At 39.5% G+C, this 17,706-nt stretch overlaps 1 long non-coding RNA gene across 1 annotated transcript in view; it reads right to left on the reverse strand.

The window, feature by feature from the left end:
* LOC132034451 (uncharacterized) overlaps nucleotides 1–17,277 on the reverse strand; it is a 43,415-nt gene extending 26,138 nt beyond the window's left edge. The window contains exon 1 of the long non-coding RNA XR_009409102.1: nucleotides 16,967–17,277. This is a non-coding gene — a long non-coding RNA (uncharacterized LOC132034451). The remainder of the gene's footprint in view (nucleotides 1–16,966) is intronic.
* Nucleotides 17,278–17,706: the final 429 nt, after the last annotated feature.

Below are 17,706 nucleotides of genomic sequence, written 5' to 3' on the forward strand. Positions count from 1 at the left end.
AGCTACATCTTTAGTCCTTAATCTCCGAACTTGTCTATCTAGGATAGCAATGGGAACCTCTTCATAATATAATTGCTCGGTAACCTGAACATCATCTGCAGGTACAACTCTGGAACGATCTCCAATACACTTGCGAAGCATTGATACATGAAAAACTAGACTCTAAATCTGAAGGTAGATCTAACTCATAGGCCACCTGACCTACTTTGCGTACTATCCTGTAAGGCCCAATATACCGAGGACTAAGCTTACCCTTCTTACCAAATCTCATAACACCTTTCATAGGTGACACCTTCAAGAATACCCAATTATCAACTTGGCACTCTAAGTCTCGTCAGCGATTACACCATAAGACTTCTGATGACTTTGGGCTGTCAATAATCGGTCCTGAATAAACTTGACCTTCTCCAGTGCTTGTTGGATCAAATCTGGCCCTAGTAATTTAGTCTCCCCCACTTCGAACCAGTCGGTGATCTACATTTTCGCCTATATAAAGCTTCATACGGGGCCATCTGAATACTGGAATGATAACTATTGTTGTATGCAAACTCAATAAGCAGCAAGTGATCATCCCAACTACCTCCAAAGTCTAGCACACATGCACGTAGGATATCTTCGAGAGTCTGGATGATGCACTCAGCTTGTCCATCGGTCTGGGGATGAAATGTTGTACTAAGACTCACCTGAGTTCCCAAATTATTTTGGGATGACTTCCAGAAATCAGCTGTAAATTGCGCTCCTCTATCAGAGATAATAGATACTGGAATACCAGGAAGTTGTACTATTTCCTTGATATAGAGCTTTGCATAATCTTCAGCTGAGTACATAGTTCTAACAGGCAGAAAATGAGCTGACTTTGTGAGTCTATCCATAACTACCCATATAGAATCATACTTACGCTGAGAATGAGGTAAGCCTGTGATGAAATCCATATTAATTACTAGCCACTTCCAAGTCGGAATCTCCATAGCTTGTAGTAATCCTCCAGGCTTCTGATGCTCGATCTTTACCTACTGACAGTTAGGACATTGAGCTATAAATCCTGCTATGTCTTTCTTCATTCCATCCCACTAATGAATTGACTTAATATCATGATACATCTTTGTCGCTCCCAGATGAACAGAATAACGGTAACAATGGGCTTCCCCTAAAATGCGCGACGTAACCCTGCAATATCAGGAACACATAATCTTCCTCAATATCTGAGGACTCCATCTACAAAAATCTCAAATGGCGACTTTTTCTTCTAAGGGAATGTATCTCTATAATGAGTCAACATGGGATCCTTATACTGGCGCTCTTTCACCTCAACTACTAAAGACGAGACAACTGAATCCTAGATAGTGACTCATGTATCGCCCGAATCCACTAATCGGACTCCTAGGCTAGCTAGCTACTGGAGCTCACGAGCTAGCTCCCTTTTCTCTGGCTGGACATTCCTTAAACTACCCATGGATTTACGACTAAGAGCATCAGCTACCACGTTCGCCTTTCCATGATGATATAAGATACTAACATCATAATCTTTCAATAGCTCCAACCATCGCCTTTGCCACAAATTCAACTCCTTTTGCTTAAAAATATACTGGAGGCTCTTATGGTCTGTATAGATATCAACATGAACACTATACAAATAATGCCTCCACATCTTCAATGCATGAATCACCGCACCCAACTCTAGATCATGGGTAGGGTAGTTTTTCTCATGTTTCCATAACTGTCTTGAAGCATAAGCAATATCTTTACCATGTTGCATCAATACATAACCTAGTCCAATGCCTGAGGCATCACAATAAACAACATAGCCCTCCAATCCTTCTGGAAATGTCAGAATCGGGGCTGAAGTCAATCTATTCTTCAACTCTCGGAAACTGCGCTAACAAGCGTCCATCCATTGAAACTTAGCTGCTTTCTGAGTCAGCTTCATCAGTGGTGCAGAAATGGAAGACAAACCTTCTACAAATCTTCTGTAATAACCTACCAAACCCAGAAAACTACAAACTTCTTTAGGTGTTGTAGGTCTTGGCCAAGTCTTCATTGCTTCAATCTTCTGGGTGTCCACCCGAATACCATCAGCTGGACTAATGTGTCCTAGAAAAGTCACAGAATTTTACTAGAACTCCCATTTTGAGAACTTTGCATATAACTTCCGATCTTGGAGAACTTTAAGAACAACACGTAAATGGTCTGCATGCTCTACCTCGGATCGAGAATATACCTGGATATCATCGATGAATACAATCACGAACAAATCTAGGAAAGGCCTGAATACACTATTCATCAATTCCATGAATACCGCCGGTGCATTAGTCAAACCCGAACGATATTTCCCGAAACTCAAAATGACCATATCTAGTTCTGAAGGCCGTCTTCCAAATGTCCTTCTCTCTGAATCTTACCTGGTGATACCCGGATCTCAAAAATATCTTTGAGAATCATTTGGCACCCTGCAGCTGATCAAATAAATCATCGATTCTTGGAAGTAGATATTTATTCTTTATTGTCACCTTATTCAGTTGCTTGTAGTCGATACACATCTGTAATGAGCCATCTTTCTTTCTTACAAACAACATAAGTGCTCCCCACAACGAAGAACTAGGTCTGATAAAGCCTTTCTTAAGCAAATCCTTCAACTGCTCCTTTAACTCCCTCAATTCTGCAGGAGCCATTCTATAAGGAGGAATAGATATTGGATTAGTATCCGGCAACACATCAATGGCAAAATCAATCTCCCGTTCTGGTGGAAGGCACAAAGCTCGTCCGAAAACACATCTAGAAACTCGCTCACTACTGGAACAGATTGAAGAGTTGGTGGCTTTGCTTCCGTATCCTGAACCCAGAATAGATGATAAATACACCCCTTAGCAATCATCTTTCTTGCCTTGAGATAGGAAATAAACCTACCCCTCGGAGATGCTGTATTACCCTTCCAATCTAGAGCTGGTTCTCCTGAAAATTGGAAATAAACCATTTTTATCCTACAATCAACATTGGCATAACAGGAAGCTAAACAATCCATACCCATGATGACATCAAAATCTACCATATTCAGCTCAATCAGATCTGCCATGGTATGACGATTACAAACTATAACCATATTATTTTTATATACCCGACTAGCTATAACAGAGTCACTGACGGGCGTAGACATCTCAAAAGGTTTAATCGACTCAGGTTTCACCCAAATCCGACTGGCAATATAAGGAGTAAGATACGACAATGCAGACCCTGGATCAATCAATGTGTATATGTCATGAGAAAATACTGATAATATACTTGTAACTACATCAGGTGAAGACTCGAGATCCTGTCGCCCAGCTAGTGCATAGATACGGTTCTGAGGACCGCTCAAACTAGATGCTCCCCCTCTGCCTCTACCATGGCCTGCCGGTATCTGTGAACTCTGCCCCAGAGGGCGTACCGATGATGAAGAACTAGCTTCTGATCCTGTGGGCTGAACCATACCTCTACCACCTCTCGATGGACAGTCGCACATGATATGGCCTGGCTGACCACAGGCATAACAAGCATCCATACCTAATCGACACTGTCCAGTATGCAACTTACGCTACTAAGTGCATCGTGGTAAAGATGGTCTCATATGACTGGAATCACCCCTATACCGAGAACCCGAAGCTTTGGAACTCTGACCTGGTCCGGAATAAATAGGGCGATCGAATCTCTTGCCGGCAAATTGAGGAGGCGCACTAGCTGCTGAAGGGCCTGAGTGCCTGGAATACTGCTGCCTCTGACCTCGTCTGAACTCACTAACAACACCTGAGGATCTCACTCCTCCGCTGCTGTTGTCGCTTCTCAAGATTCTGGGCATGGGCCTGAATGTGAGAACTATCCATACCTTCCTGAAGCGAGATCGTCAAACAATCATCGATCAAATATGGCCCTAAATCATTCACAAATCGGTGGACGCGATCTCCCATATCAGCTATCATGGCTGGAGCATACCTGGCCAAGGAATTAAAATGAAGGCTATACTCCCGGGAACTCATGTTCCCCTATCTGAGGTTTAGGAATCTATCAGCTCTAGCCCGTCGAACCTCTGGCGGAAAAGTGTGTCAAAGAATGGCGTCTACACACTCTTTCCATACCGGTGGAGGTGCATTTACCCCTCTAGAAGACACCCAGGTTCTATACCAATGAACAACTACATCTCACAATCTATAAGAGGCCAACTCTGCCGACTCCACATCTGAAGCATGCATTACCCGCAATGTTCTCAACATTTCATCGATGAAGTTCTGCGGGTCCTCGTCTAGTTTTGACCCAAAGAATTCTGGAGCGTCCAAATTAATGAAATCGCTGATTCTGGCACTGACATGTCACGCCCCAATTTCTGAGGGACGTGATGGGCACCCGACCTCATACCCGGAGCCGAGCGAACCCACAGACTCCTATCGCACACATAAATTTTTTTCGTAAATCTATAAATCGAATAATCATGAAATACATATTAAAGCTTCCAAACTTTACAAAATCTGTGATTACACAAAATTAACTACATAACACAAATCGACATATCGATGGAGCGACGATCGACATACCATACCCACAACGCCGTTCGCAAAGTCTCTAACACGGATCCGTAAAATCAAATCGGACGACTCGACTCGGCGTGCTCGGGAAGATGGAGCTTGCCACCTCTCACGGAACGTCTTGTATAATCACATCGGCTGTGCGGGAGTACTGCGCGCGCGAAAAACGCGACCCCGAAGACGGGGGTCGACACGGAAAATGTGCGAGTACGTAAGACATGCGTACGGAGAAACGGACCTATATTGAAACGAACAAAACTATCAAGTACATACATGCTCGAGAATAGCGATGCATACATGCGACACAATCCACACACATACATTTCTTATGTCAAAAGTATACGAAGAAAATAAATGGGTCAAACGAGTATCAAAATGCTCATTTTGTGTTCACAGACCGCATGTCCAAAGAGGTGTAAATCGTACAGAATGTTCAGACCAGATCATGTATCGAGCGGAATACAGAACGTACAAAATGCTCAGACGATATCGTATATCAGACGCAGATGTACAGAGGTATATCGAGCAGATCCGTGTTCAGAGTCAGACGTGCAGAGATATGTCGGACAGATTCGTATTCAGAGTCAGACGTACAGAGATGTGTCAGAGTAACATGTCCCGGCCCTCCCCGCGGGGACTCGGTGGATAGACTCATAGATGTATGTCAAAGTCATGGATCACGGATGCATATAACGTGTCCGGCCCTGCGAGGAGGGACTCGGTAAATAGGATCATATATCGGATTCATAAGTCATATATGCAAATAACGTGTCCCGGCCCTTTGTTAAGGGACTCGGTGAAGTAGAATCATGCATATCAGAATCATGTGCCAAGTATACATAACGTGTCCCGGCCTCTACTGCGGGTCTCGGTGAATAATCATAATTTGCCATCCGGCCACCATCCCCGTACCATCAAATCATAAATACATACGGATAACGTGTCCGGCCCGCGCGTACGAGGGACTCGGTGAATAATGCGGAAAGTGCACGATAACATGTCCTGGCCCGGGACTCAGTGAATCAGAATCGTATCGTAACGTACACACGAGATCATAACATGCCCTGGCCCGGGACTCAGTGAAAGATACATTGAGTCGCGCACGAGCAGAATAGTGCAGAAACATATGCATATGAAATCAGACTCGGGTTTTTCCGGGTTAGCATCGGAGAGTTATAGCATTTAACATACCGAAACCTCTTCGGACTTTCAAGCGATCCGAGATCGTGCATAACGGACATTGAGGCTTACAGAGGATTCTCATATCAGATTGCTCAGATCAGATGACTCATATCAAAACACTTGTACCAGCTATTCATACCAGAATGCTTACGCTGAAATTCTCATATCGTAATAATTTATATCAGAATGCTTATATCGGAGTGTTCATATCAGATCATTCGTATCGGAGTGTCGATATCAGAATAATCAAATCAGAATACTCATATACGTTACCGGATTCTATAGCAAACACGAACATTAGTGAGTTTCCATTAATTATCGCACGAGTTAAAGCAAATAGTACCATACATTTAAGTCTCGGGGATTGTGGGCCCACATCGAATCAAGCCGGGTAACTAACATAAAAACATGGTCATTATGTTTCATTGGTTCATCCTCAAAGGTTTCAAGACATTCCGGTTCCATTTTTAAGAGTTACAAACATTTAAACATTTACTTACAAAAAGCGCACTCATTTAGTTCAATTTCTTTTGAATAAATAGTAACTAAATTCAAACTCGGATTTCTAGAGTTAGAGTAGCCCCGAGGCACACATTCAAGCCTATCACATCTATGACATGCCAAAGAAGGAAGGGGTAAGCCTTACGTACCTTTTACGCTTACGCTATTCCAAATCCTTGTCCAAAGTTCGCCAAAACACGTGATTTGGTCATGCTTGCCAGTTACTATTCATGAAGCTTTAGAATTCCAATCTTGAGTTTGTTCTCGTCTGCCGGAATTTCGGCAGCACCTCCCCTGTAAACACACCATCCCGAGAATATGGCTCGGCCCAAATCAACATCAATAGCAATCCGGGAATTCAACCCGGCCAAACTTTCAATCATAATGGCAATATTCAACCCAAAATACATTCTAACATTCTCAATCTTTTTCTTACAATTCCATGACATACTATTTACATTCAATCTAATTCCAATGCTCATATATTCATTACTAATCCGCAACCATTTACACATGATTTAAAACATTCCGAGCAATCCACAAAATATTCAAAACAACTCCAACAATATACTACTTCACCCGAAACCTTTCCAAACTTAGCAAGAGCAACACAATGCATTCTTTTTCCTTCAAATTCATACACTATCCCCAACAATTTCATATTATTCACAAAACATACAAACTTTCCACCGAAACCATAATTTATCCAATCCTTCTAATTTTTCAACATACATATGCATAACATGTTTCCATCTTCCAAGTTCATCAAAATCACCATAATTCACACCTTAACAACTTGATTATCATAAGGTCATAAAATCATACTTAAGACGACATAAGCTTCTACATCCCATTTCAATGCTAACTTTCATCGTTTTTGCCTCCATATGCGTTACAAGGATCACAACAACACAACCAACATATTAAACAAAATTAATTCATTTCCATTCCAACCTCGACATACCACACGGCTATACCCTACTTTTCCAAATTCCATCAAATTCACTCAACTTCCATTTCCAACATAAATTCCATAATATTTATAACTAAAATACAACAAAGATTCAACATAACTATACTACTACTATTCGGCCACATGCATGCCTCCACACTTACCATGCAAACTTCCATATTTTCATATTTTCTACTCATTCACATATACTACAACACAAAAACCAACCTTCACAACATAATTAAAAGAATGAATTCTTACCTTTTCTTCCATCTCCTTTACTCCTTCACGTTGCTCAAACAACAAGACTAACGGATTATCTTCCGAAATAATTGCACCACGTTGTAGAGGACCTTGAATTGGTAGGAACATAACAAGAAAATAATTTTTGGAACAAAAATTCCCATAGCCACATTCCTATGGGGTTGGCCGAATGGCCTCCCCCTTGCTTTCTCTTTTCTTTTGTTCTTTCTTTCTTCTTTTCTCCCATTAAAAGATGACTCATATATATATATATAAGCCTCCCACCATTTTTCCATATTTATGCTTAGCCCCTCAATTTAAGAAAATTTTAATACATGGCCCCTCTCTCTATTTCTCTAGAATATTCATCTTCTTTTTTCTTGAAATTTCTCTTAAATACAAAAGATGACTTAGTTTGTCATCTTATTCCCTTATTTAATTTCCTTCTTTCTCTTTTTGTCACATGGCCAATATGGCCTCTTTGGAACTTTCATGAAACTTGGGTGAAATTACCATTTTGCCCTCGACTTTTCTCAATATTACCATTTTGTCCCTAATCTTCCACATTATTTTCATTGGCCATTTTGCAAATTCCTCTTTTTACCCTTGGCCTTTCTTAATATTTCCCATGCAATAATAGTCATAGATTGTATTTATAACAACTCGTACACCAAAATGATTTTTGAAAATGGTCTCGTCCTTAGCTTCCCACGACGACTTTGAAATATCCAAACGTACAAAATGCGGGCTATAACATCCTTCCCCCCTTTAGAACATTCGTCCTCGAATGTTCAACTGACCTTATGGGGTCTTGTAGCACTTCGGGAGGGGGGTTCCTTTTGCACCAACGGTTCTTCTTTCCAATTCCGCGTACAACATAGCACGACTTATCTTATCATAAGTCTTCTTTTTACTTTCCGTCGATACCCTTACATATAAGATATCATACATGTTCATATACATATACACATATAATTAGTATAAACTAACCCACAAAACACTTCCAGACACTATTCAAGCCTATCCAAATTTCAGAACCGTAACGTACTTTCTGTCTCTTCTCTAATCTGACCTGTCGCGTGCTTCGCGGCCTTCTTATGGTCTCCAAATATCTTGTACTTTCAATTTCTCATTTGCCTCTTGGATACCGCATTTATGAAATTTTTAGTAACTTCCCAGGGGGTCACCCATTCAGGATTGCTCCCACCTGAGCACGCTTAACTCCAAAACTTTGGTGGATTTCGGGGTCTTAATGCCGATATATTCACGTCCACTTGCTCGTATAACCTTTATTACATGTCCGGGGCTAGTCAAGGCCTTACGATTCCGGGATACCCCGTAACACATCTTTTCTTGTACAATTACTATTTTACCCTTTTCGGCCTCCATATCACCTTTACAAACTCTTATTGTTCGAAATCTGTACGTTGCAAATGCCAACAATACCTTTACAATACATACGGCCATATATCACATCCGAACCACCCAGAACTTTTTGTCTCCAACACCAAAACAAATATTTCCAAACTTACCCTTTTAACCTTCCCGTATCGTTACTTACCTCCTTCCGTCGTACGTAAGGCTTACGTGTGGAATTTCGTTTTCCTATGACTTGGCTCTATCGCACGATCTTATAACGAAAGAAGGTCAACGGTCCTAGATGCCCCGTAGTCTCTTGTTTATAAATGTGGCCGGCTTCACACTATAAACGGGACCCTACCGGACACGACTCCGCGAGCGGCCCTTAGACCGACCTCGCTCTGATACCACTCTGTCACGCCCCAATTTCCGAGGGACGTGATGGGCACCCGACCCCATACCCGGAGCCGAGCGAACCCACAGACTCCTATCGCACACATAAATTTTTTTTCGTAAATCTATAAATCGAATAATCATGAAATACATATTAAAGCTTCCAAACTTTACAAAATGCGACGATTACACAAAATTAACTACATAACACAAATCGACATATCGGTGATGGAGCGGCCGACGGGCCCGACATACCATACCCACCGCGGCCAGCGTCGCAAAGTCTCTAACACGGATCCGAAAAAATCAAATCGGACGAGACTCGACTCGGCGGTACTCGGGAAGATGGAGCTTGCCACCTCTGTGGAACGTCTTCTATAATCACATCGGTCGTACGGGAGTACTGCGCGGCATGAAACGCGACCCCGAAGACGGGGGTCGATGCGGAAAAATGTGCGAAAACGTAAGACATGCAATACGGAGAAACGACCTATCTTTGAAACAGACAAAACTATCAAGTACATACATGCTCGAAATAGCGAGATGCATACACATCGGACACAATCCACACATACATTTTCTTATGTCGAAAGTATACAGAAAATAAATGGGTCAAACAGAGTATCAAATGCTCATTTTGTGTTCACAGACCGCATGTCCAAAGAGGTGTAAATCGTACAGAATGTTCAGACCAGATCATGTATCGAGCGGAATACAGAACGTACAAAATGCTCAGACGATATCGTATATCAGACGCAGATGTACAGAGGTATATCGAGCGGTCCGTGTTCGCAGTCGGACGTGCGAGAGATATGTCGGACGGATTCGTATTCGGTCGGACGTACGAGAGATGTGTCGAGTAACATGTCCCGCCCTCGCCGCGGGGACTCGGTGGATAGACTCATAGATGTATGTCAAAGTCATGGATCACAGATGCATATAACGTGTCCCGGCCCTCTGAGGAGGGACTCGGTAAATAGGATCATATATCAGATTCATAAGTCATATATGCAAATAACGTGTCCCCCTTTTGTTAAGGGACTCGGTGAAGTAGAATCATGCGTATCGAATCATGTGCCAAGTATACATAACGTGTCCCGGCCCTCACTCTCACGGGTCTCGGTGAATAATCATAATTTGCCATCCGGCCACCATCCCCGTACCATCAAATCATAAATACATACGGATAACGTGTCCGGCCCGCAGTACGAGGGACTCGGTGAATAATGCGAAAGTGCACGATAACATGTCACGGCCGGGACTCGGTGAATCGAAATCGTATCGTAACGTACACACGAGATCATAACATGCCCTGGCCGGGACTCGATGAAAGATACATTGAGTCGCGCGCGAGCGAATAGTGCGAAACATATGCATATGAAATCGGACTCGGGTTTTTCGGGTTAGCATCGGAGAGTTATAGCATTTAACATACCGAAACCTCTTCGGACTTTCAAAGCGATCCGAGATCGTGCATAACGGACATTGAGGCTTACGAGAGGATTCTCATATCGTTGCTCGGATCGGATGACTCGTATCAAAACACTTGTACCCAGCCTATTCATACCGAATGCTTCTGTTGAAATTCTCGTATCGTAATAATTTATATCGGAATGCTTATATCGGAGTGTTCATATCGGATCATTCGTATCGGAGTGTCGATATCGGAATAATCAAATCGAATACTCATATCTGCATTACGGATTCTATAGCAAACACAGAACATTAGCCAACAGTTTCCATTAATTATCGCACAGAGTTAAAGCAAATAGTACCATACATTTAAGTCTCGGGGATTGTGGGCCCACATCAGATCAAGCCGGGTAACTAACATAAAAACATGGTCATTATGTTTCATTGGTTCATCCTCAAAGGTTTCAAGACATTCCGGTTCCATTTTTAAGAGTTACAAACATTTAAACATTTACTTACAAAAAGCGCACTCATTTAGTTCAATTTCTTGAATAAATAGTAACTAAATTCAAACTCGGATTTCTAGAGTTAGAGTAGCCCCCGAGGCACACATTCAAGCCTATCACATCTATGACATGCCAAAGAAGGAAGGGGTAAGCCTTACGTACCTTTTACCCGCTTACGCTATTCCAAATCCTTGTCCAAAGTTCGCAAAACACTTTGTGATTTGGTCATGCTTGCCGATTACTATTCATGAAGCTTTAGAATTCCAATCTTGAGTTTGTTCTCGTCTGGGAATTTCGGCGAAGCCTCCCCTGTAAACACACACCATCCAGAGAATATGGCTCGGCCCAAATCAACATCAATAGCAATCAGGAATTCAACCCGGCCAAACTTTCAATCATAATGGCAATATTCAACCCAAAATACATTCTAACATTCTCAATCTTTTTCTTACAATTCCATGACATACTATTTACATTCAATCTAATTCCAATGCTCATATATTCATTACTAATCCGCAACCATTTACACATGATTTAAAACATTCCGAGCAATCCACAAAATATTCAAAACAACTCCAACAATATACTACTTCACCCGAAACCTTTCCAAACTTAGCAAGAGCAACACAATGCATTCTTTTTCCTTCAAATTCATACACTATCCCCAACAATTTCATATTATTCACAAAACATACAAACTTTCCACCGAAACCATAATTTATCCAATCCTTCTAATTTTTCAACATACATATGCATAACATGTTTTCCATCTTCCAAGTTCATCAAAATCACCATAATTCACACCTTAACAACTTGATTATCATAAGGTCATAAAATCATACTTAAGACGACATAAGCTTCTACATCCCATTTCAATGCTAACTTTCATCGTTTTGCCTCCATATGCGTTACAAGGATCACAACAACACAACCAACATATTAAACAAAATTAATTCATTTCCATTCCAACCTCAACATACCACACGGCTATACCCTACTTTTCCAAATTCCATCAAATTCACTCAACTTCCATTTCCAACATAAATTCCATAATATTTATAACTAAAATACAACAAAGATTCAACATAACTATACTACTACTATTCGGCCACATGCGTACCTCCACTTACCATGCAAACTTCCATATTTTCATATTTTCTACTCATTCACATATACTACAACACAAACCAACCTTCACAACATAATTAAAAGAATGAATTCTTACCTTTTTCTTCCATCTCCTTTACTCCTTCACGTTGCTCAAACAACAAGACTAACGGATTATCTTCCGAAATAATTGCACCACGTTGTAGAGGGACCTTGAATTGGTAGGAACATAACAAGAAAATAATTTTTTTGGAACAAAAATTCCCATAGCCACATTCCTATGGGGTTGGCCGAATAATATCCCCTTACTTTCTCTTTTCTTTTGTTCTTTCTTTCTTCTTTTCTCCCGTTAAAAGATGACTCATATATATATATATAAGCCTCCCACCATTTTTCCATATTTATGCTTAGCCCCTCAATTTAAGAAAATTTTAATACATGGCCCCTCTCTATTTCTCTAGAATATTCATCTTCTTTTCTTGAAATTTCTCTTAAATACAAAAGATGACTTAGTTTGTCATCTTATTCCCTTATTTAATTTCCTTCTTTCTCTTTTTGTCACATAGGCCAATATGGCCTCTTTGGAACTTTCATGAAACTTGGGTGAAATTACCATTTTGCCCCTCGACTTTTCTCAATATTACCATTTTGTCCTAATCTTCCACATTATTTTCATTGGCCATTTTGCAAATTCCTCTTTTTACCCTTGGCCTTTCTTAATATTTTCCATGCAATAATAGTCATAGATTGTATTTATAACAACTCGTACACCAAAATGATTTTTGAAAATGGTCTCGTCCTTAGCTTCCCACGACGACTTTGAAATATCCAAACGTACAAAATGCGGGCTATAACATGACAGCTCTATCACCATGACCCGTACCTTGCCGCTAAGCCTGAGCGGCTACTAATTGGGTTAGCTGTTACGGTTCGCTTTTACGCGGGTTAGGGCATAAAAGTAATCCGAGGTTGTTGGTGCTCTAAATTGGATTTTATATTTTTAGCGTCGCCACCTAATTTATTCAAAAGGGTAATTAGGAAATCCGGATTTAAAGAGTTTTTCAGACCGAGAAAAAGTCTTTTGGACCAGAGTTCAAAGTAAGGGTTCTGGTGATCCCCCAGGGAAGGTTTTAAGCACCCTGGTATTAAGGATCTGTATAATACGGTTAACCTACGAGCTTCACTGTAAGGTTTATTTATTTTCTTATGTGTTAAAGTGTTTCCGCAAAAGTATAGCATTTTTATGTTTACATCATCATCTCCCTTTTTTAAAAAAAAAATCGGCAAAAAGTCCCCTTATAAATAAGGGGTTTTGGTTTTGAAAAAATCCGCGTAAATGTTCAACCCACTTCGTTTCCGGACAAGGACACACCCGGGATCGCTCCTGAGTAGAGTCGCTACTATTCTAGTCATAACGAAATGTGTTTAGTACCTATGGGTTTTATACTTATACGAATATATGGGATATATTCCTGTTTTAATATATATATATATGTCCATTCTATTAGGCCCATTTTTAGTGAAGCCCAATATGTCCAAATCATATTCCACATAACCAGATCCGCCCAGCCTCAAACCAGGCCCAAAGTCAAATTCAGTCCAAGCCATTTAGTCCATAAATGTTGCAACATTTAGACCAAGGGGGCGACCTCAAAAATGTCATTTTTTATCCGTGCAAAGTCCAATTTCCAGTTTCAGCCCAAAGGTAAAATCCAGTTGTTAACCCAAGTTCATTAAGTCTAAAGGTTCAAAGATGTGACCAATTTTTCCCAAAGAAAACGTTGCCCAGAAAAAGTGTCCCTTCAAATAAAAATAAAAAAGGATCGATTTTGGTCTAGATTTTTGGTGGACTTCCAGGCCCAATACTTAATTATGCAACTACTCTTTTATCTCAAAGATTTTTTTACAAACATGTCATTGTTTTTTTCTAAAAAAAGAACTTGGATCCATTTTAGTTCTCAGGTGATTTTATTCATACAAAATTTATACACGACTCCAACATTTTATAAGCAGTTCCACTTTAGAAAAAATCAGCTCGTTGTCCTCGCTTCAAACTCGTGATATTTAGTAAAAAGTATTCATTTTAGACATCAATTATTTAAAACCAAGGTTTGCAGCGATTTGAATTTATTTTATCTCGATTACCTAACTCAAACTAAGCGATAATCCTAGTTCTATATCCACCAGGATTTCCACTAATAATAAGGTTCACATTTTTTACAAATCATACAAATGAATCAGATAAAGGGGAGGAGAAGGATTATTTTTACTAATGGGTTACCCGCCCCATTTTCACCCATAGCTGGGTCTTCAAATAATATTTTCTTCCCTTTCCAAACACGAACTGGACTCGATCAGAAAGTTGGGTTGGGCCGAGTATTGGCGATGCAATGGACCAGAAATGTAAGAGAGTTTCCCACATAGAGAAGATAAAAATTAATGCCATGTATACATATTAGGCAGGCAAGGAACAATGAATTGGTCAATCAAAACCATTCTTAAAATAAAAATTAGTCCAACAGATTGAGCTATTTACTTATATATTAAATGAAGACTCAAGCATACATATGTATACTTTTTTGATATACCTGAGTATATGCACCTTTGAGGATTCCCAAATGGCTAAAGAAGGAAAGCTTTTACCTCTTTGTGCCCAGTACCGCACAAGATCCAAAGGGTTTCATGAACCTAGGCATGACAGACATTGGGAGAGGCTCAAGCTTGATCCCTTTTGACCAATTGGACCTCTCCACTAGTGTATTAACTAATAGGTATATCAGCAGACATATACATATATATGCTATACTATGTTTAGGCATAAACAACATTAAGACAAGCCAACTCAATCAAATGATCAAAGATCCAAAGCACAAGGTAGACAGAGAAGAGAATTAAGGAAGCAAATAGGGAGCAAGCATACACTTTGGGCAAGTTTAGACTACCTCTGCCCATACATATGATCCTCCTAAGTATGCTTGCTCGTACTAAGTCCTTTGCATGAAAATGTCCACAGGCAGGATGATATATAAATGAATCCAGACAATCAAATGGGCCAAAAAGGCCAGTTTGAACATAATGCTATTAGATAGGCTATTAAGACCATATATCATTCCCTCCACAACACTCAAACTTCATGTCATTTTTAGTGTAGGTTTTACATCCTAGGGATAGATTAGTATACATGTTTCATCTTAGTCAAGGAGGATCAAATTCAAATCACCTAATAACACTCAACACACTAAGTGAAGCATTAATCACATAATATACTAGTTAGGACAAAGAAGAGTATCACAATCACTTCCCTCCTTTTTTAGCAGATAAGGCATTAGATAATAGGGATTTCGATTAAATAGTAGGATTAAGATTAAAACCAACCGTATGCCTGATTCCTTCAAACACTGAGCATGGAATGAGACAAATAGACATGTTGCACACAAATCAGGTTAATATAATGAATGACATACACCTATTGATCTCCAACCAACATACCAAGTTTCTGTCAAAACTCTTGACCTCATTGGATTTTTTAAGCAGTTCAAAAAATAGTTTTTAGTGCTACACCATCAGCATTTAAGCTCACACTGATTTATTAGCCATGTTTGATAGACTTAACTCAGGGTGAAGGATCATATTAGTCACTTTAAAAGCATTTACATGTTCAGATAGACATAGTTAATTTATAAGCATTACAAGAACTCAGAGCAAACTGTCTAGACTTAGCATTAAGTTCAAACAGGCTAACAGGTCAAATAAATAGAATAAACTTACTACAGGTTTGTCAAACTTAGGGATATAGACAGACAAGGCAGCTGTATACAGCCTATACACCATTTTAGATCAACTTCAAGTAGGATTGTACCTTATTCAAGAATATCAAAACAATGTGCCTATACTAGTATAGATTAACCAAACTGAACATTAACAACCTGCTTAAAAAGGGTCAATAATTATCATGTTGGATTCCACACATAATGACTTATGTAACTAAATTGACACCTCTTTAACTAATAGACTAGGTTTCGTGTTCAAGACTTAAATCATCCAACCATAACACACTAATCACCTAAGATGACCAGGAAATAACAATACCATCTAACTGCACATAAATGATTAAGTTATATTCTATGAGCAGCCAACAAACAAACTATAAGATCAACTCAAAACAATTTAATGAAGTAAGACAGAACACTATCTACTTAAGCACATTCAAACAAACATATTACATTATATCACAACTAATTGAACCTACAAAATATAAAAAATTGCAAAGACCAACGAAAAAACAGGGAAATTACCTCCTAAGAGTGCAGCCTTTGATGGAGAATTAGACTTGGAATCTCAAATTGATCCCCCAAAAGCTCAAACTCACCCGACCACACCAAGAAAACAAGTAAACAAAAATTCTTTTTTAAAATTTAAACTTCACCGAAAATTAAAGGTTATAAGCAATGAAGCTAGAATCCCTACATATTCAGTGTTAAGATGTTCAACCTCTGCTATTTCTGAGAATTAGGAGTTCTATTTATAACCCCCAAATTGATGTAAAAACCCAAATTTCAACCGATGTGGGACTTTCCAAAATTTTTGAAAATTTTCTTCTCAAACCCCATCTAACGGCTAATCAAACACCGAATAATGTAAATGGAAGGTCGGATCTGACCTTAAAAAGGTTGATCCATGTGACTGGGTATGAACCAATGAAAAACCAAAGTTCAAATGGGATGCAAACAAAAATCATTAAGAGATTTTAGAGTTCTTACCGTTAAATATGTAAAAATAAAGAAATAATAACGTGTTTGGGCTGCATTAGGTGAAAACGAGTGAGAGCATATAATGCTTTGCTCGTTTTGGCCATGCCAGACCTGGGCAAGTCTTCCTTTTCCTACCATTTTACTATAAACAGCCATGGTAACGAGGAGAGAGAAGATCGCTCGGAGACGGCTAGGGTTTTTGGAGAGAAAGGGGAAAGGGTAAGGGGAGGCTGCGTTTGGTTGACCGAAAATGGCAAATGGGGACTTGGCCCCTTTCCTTATTTCACGAATTAGGCCGGGTCTGGCCCTTGTTGGGTTGGACTCGGTCCCTTTGAAAATGGGCAGCCCAAATTACTATATATATATATATATATATATATATATATATATACACACACACACGCACACTAATGCAACTAAACAAAAAAGAAAGAATTAATGGGTACATAAAAAAAAAAATTAAGAGATTGATTTGCTATTAAATCTAAACTAAACAACCAATTAATTTAAAAACAAGACTAATTTTCACAAAAATATTAAATTTACAGGGATGGCCTTAATTGAATTAAAGCATGAATTTGCTATTTTCAATTGTAGCCCCATTTGGCTAACTAATTGATTATTTCAATTGTAGCCGTAATTAAACAAATAATAGGCAATTTACAAATATAATCATAATTAATTTATCTAAATCAATTATAATTAGTTTGAGAATTGTCCAAATAAATTGATTATGCAGAGAATTAATA

The sequence above is a fragment of the Lycium ferocissimum genome, chromosome 10 (assembly GCF_029784015.1).
Source record: "Lycium ferocissimum isolate CSIRO_LF1 chromosome 10, AGI_CSIRO_Lferr_CH_V1, whole genome shotgun sequence".
NCBI lineage: Eukaryota > Viridiplantae > Streptophyta > Magnoliopsida > Solanales > Solanaceae > Lycium > Lycium ferocissimum.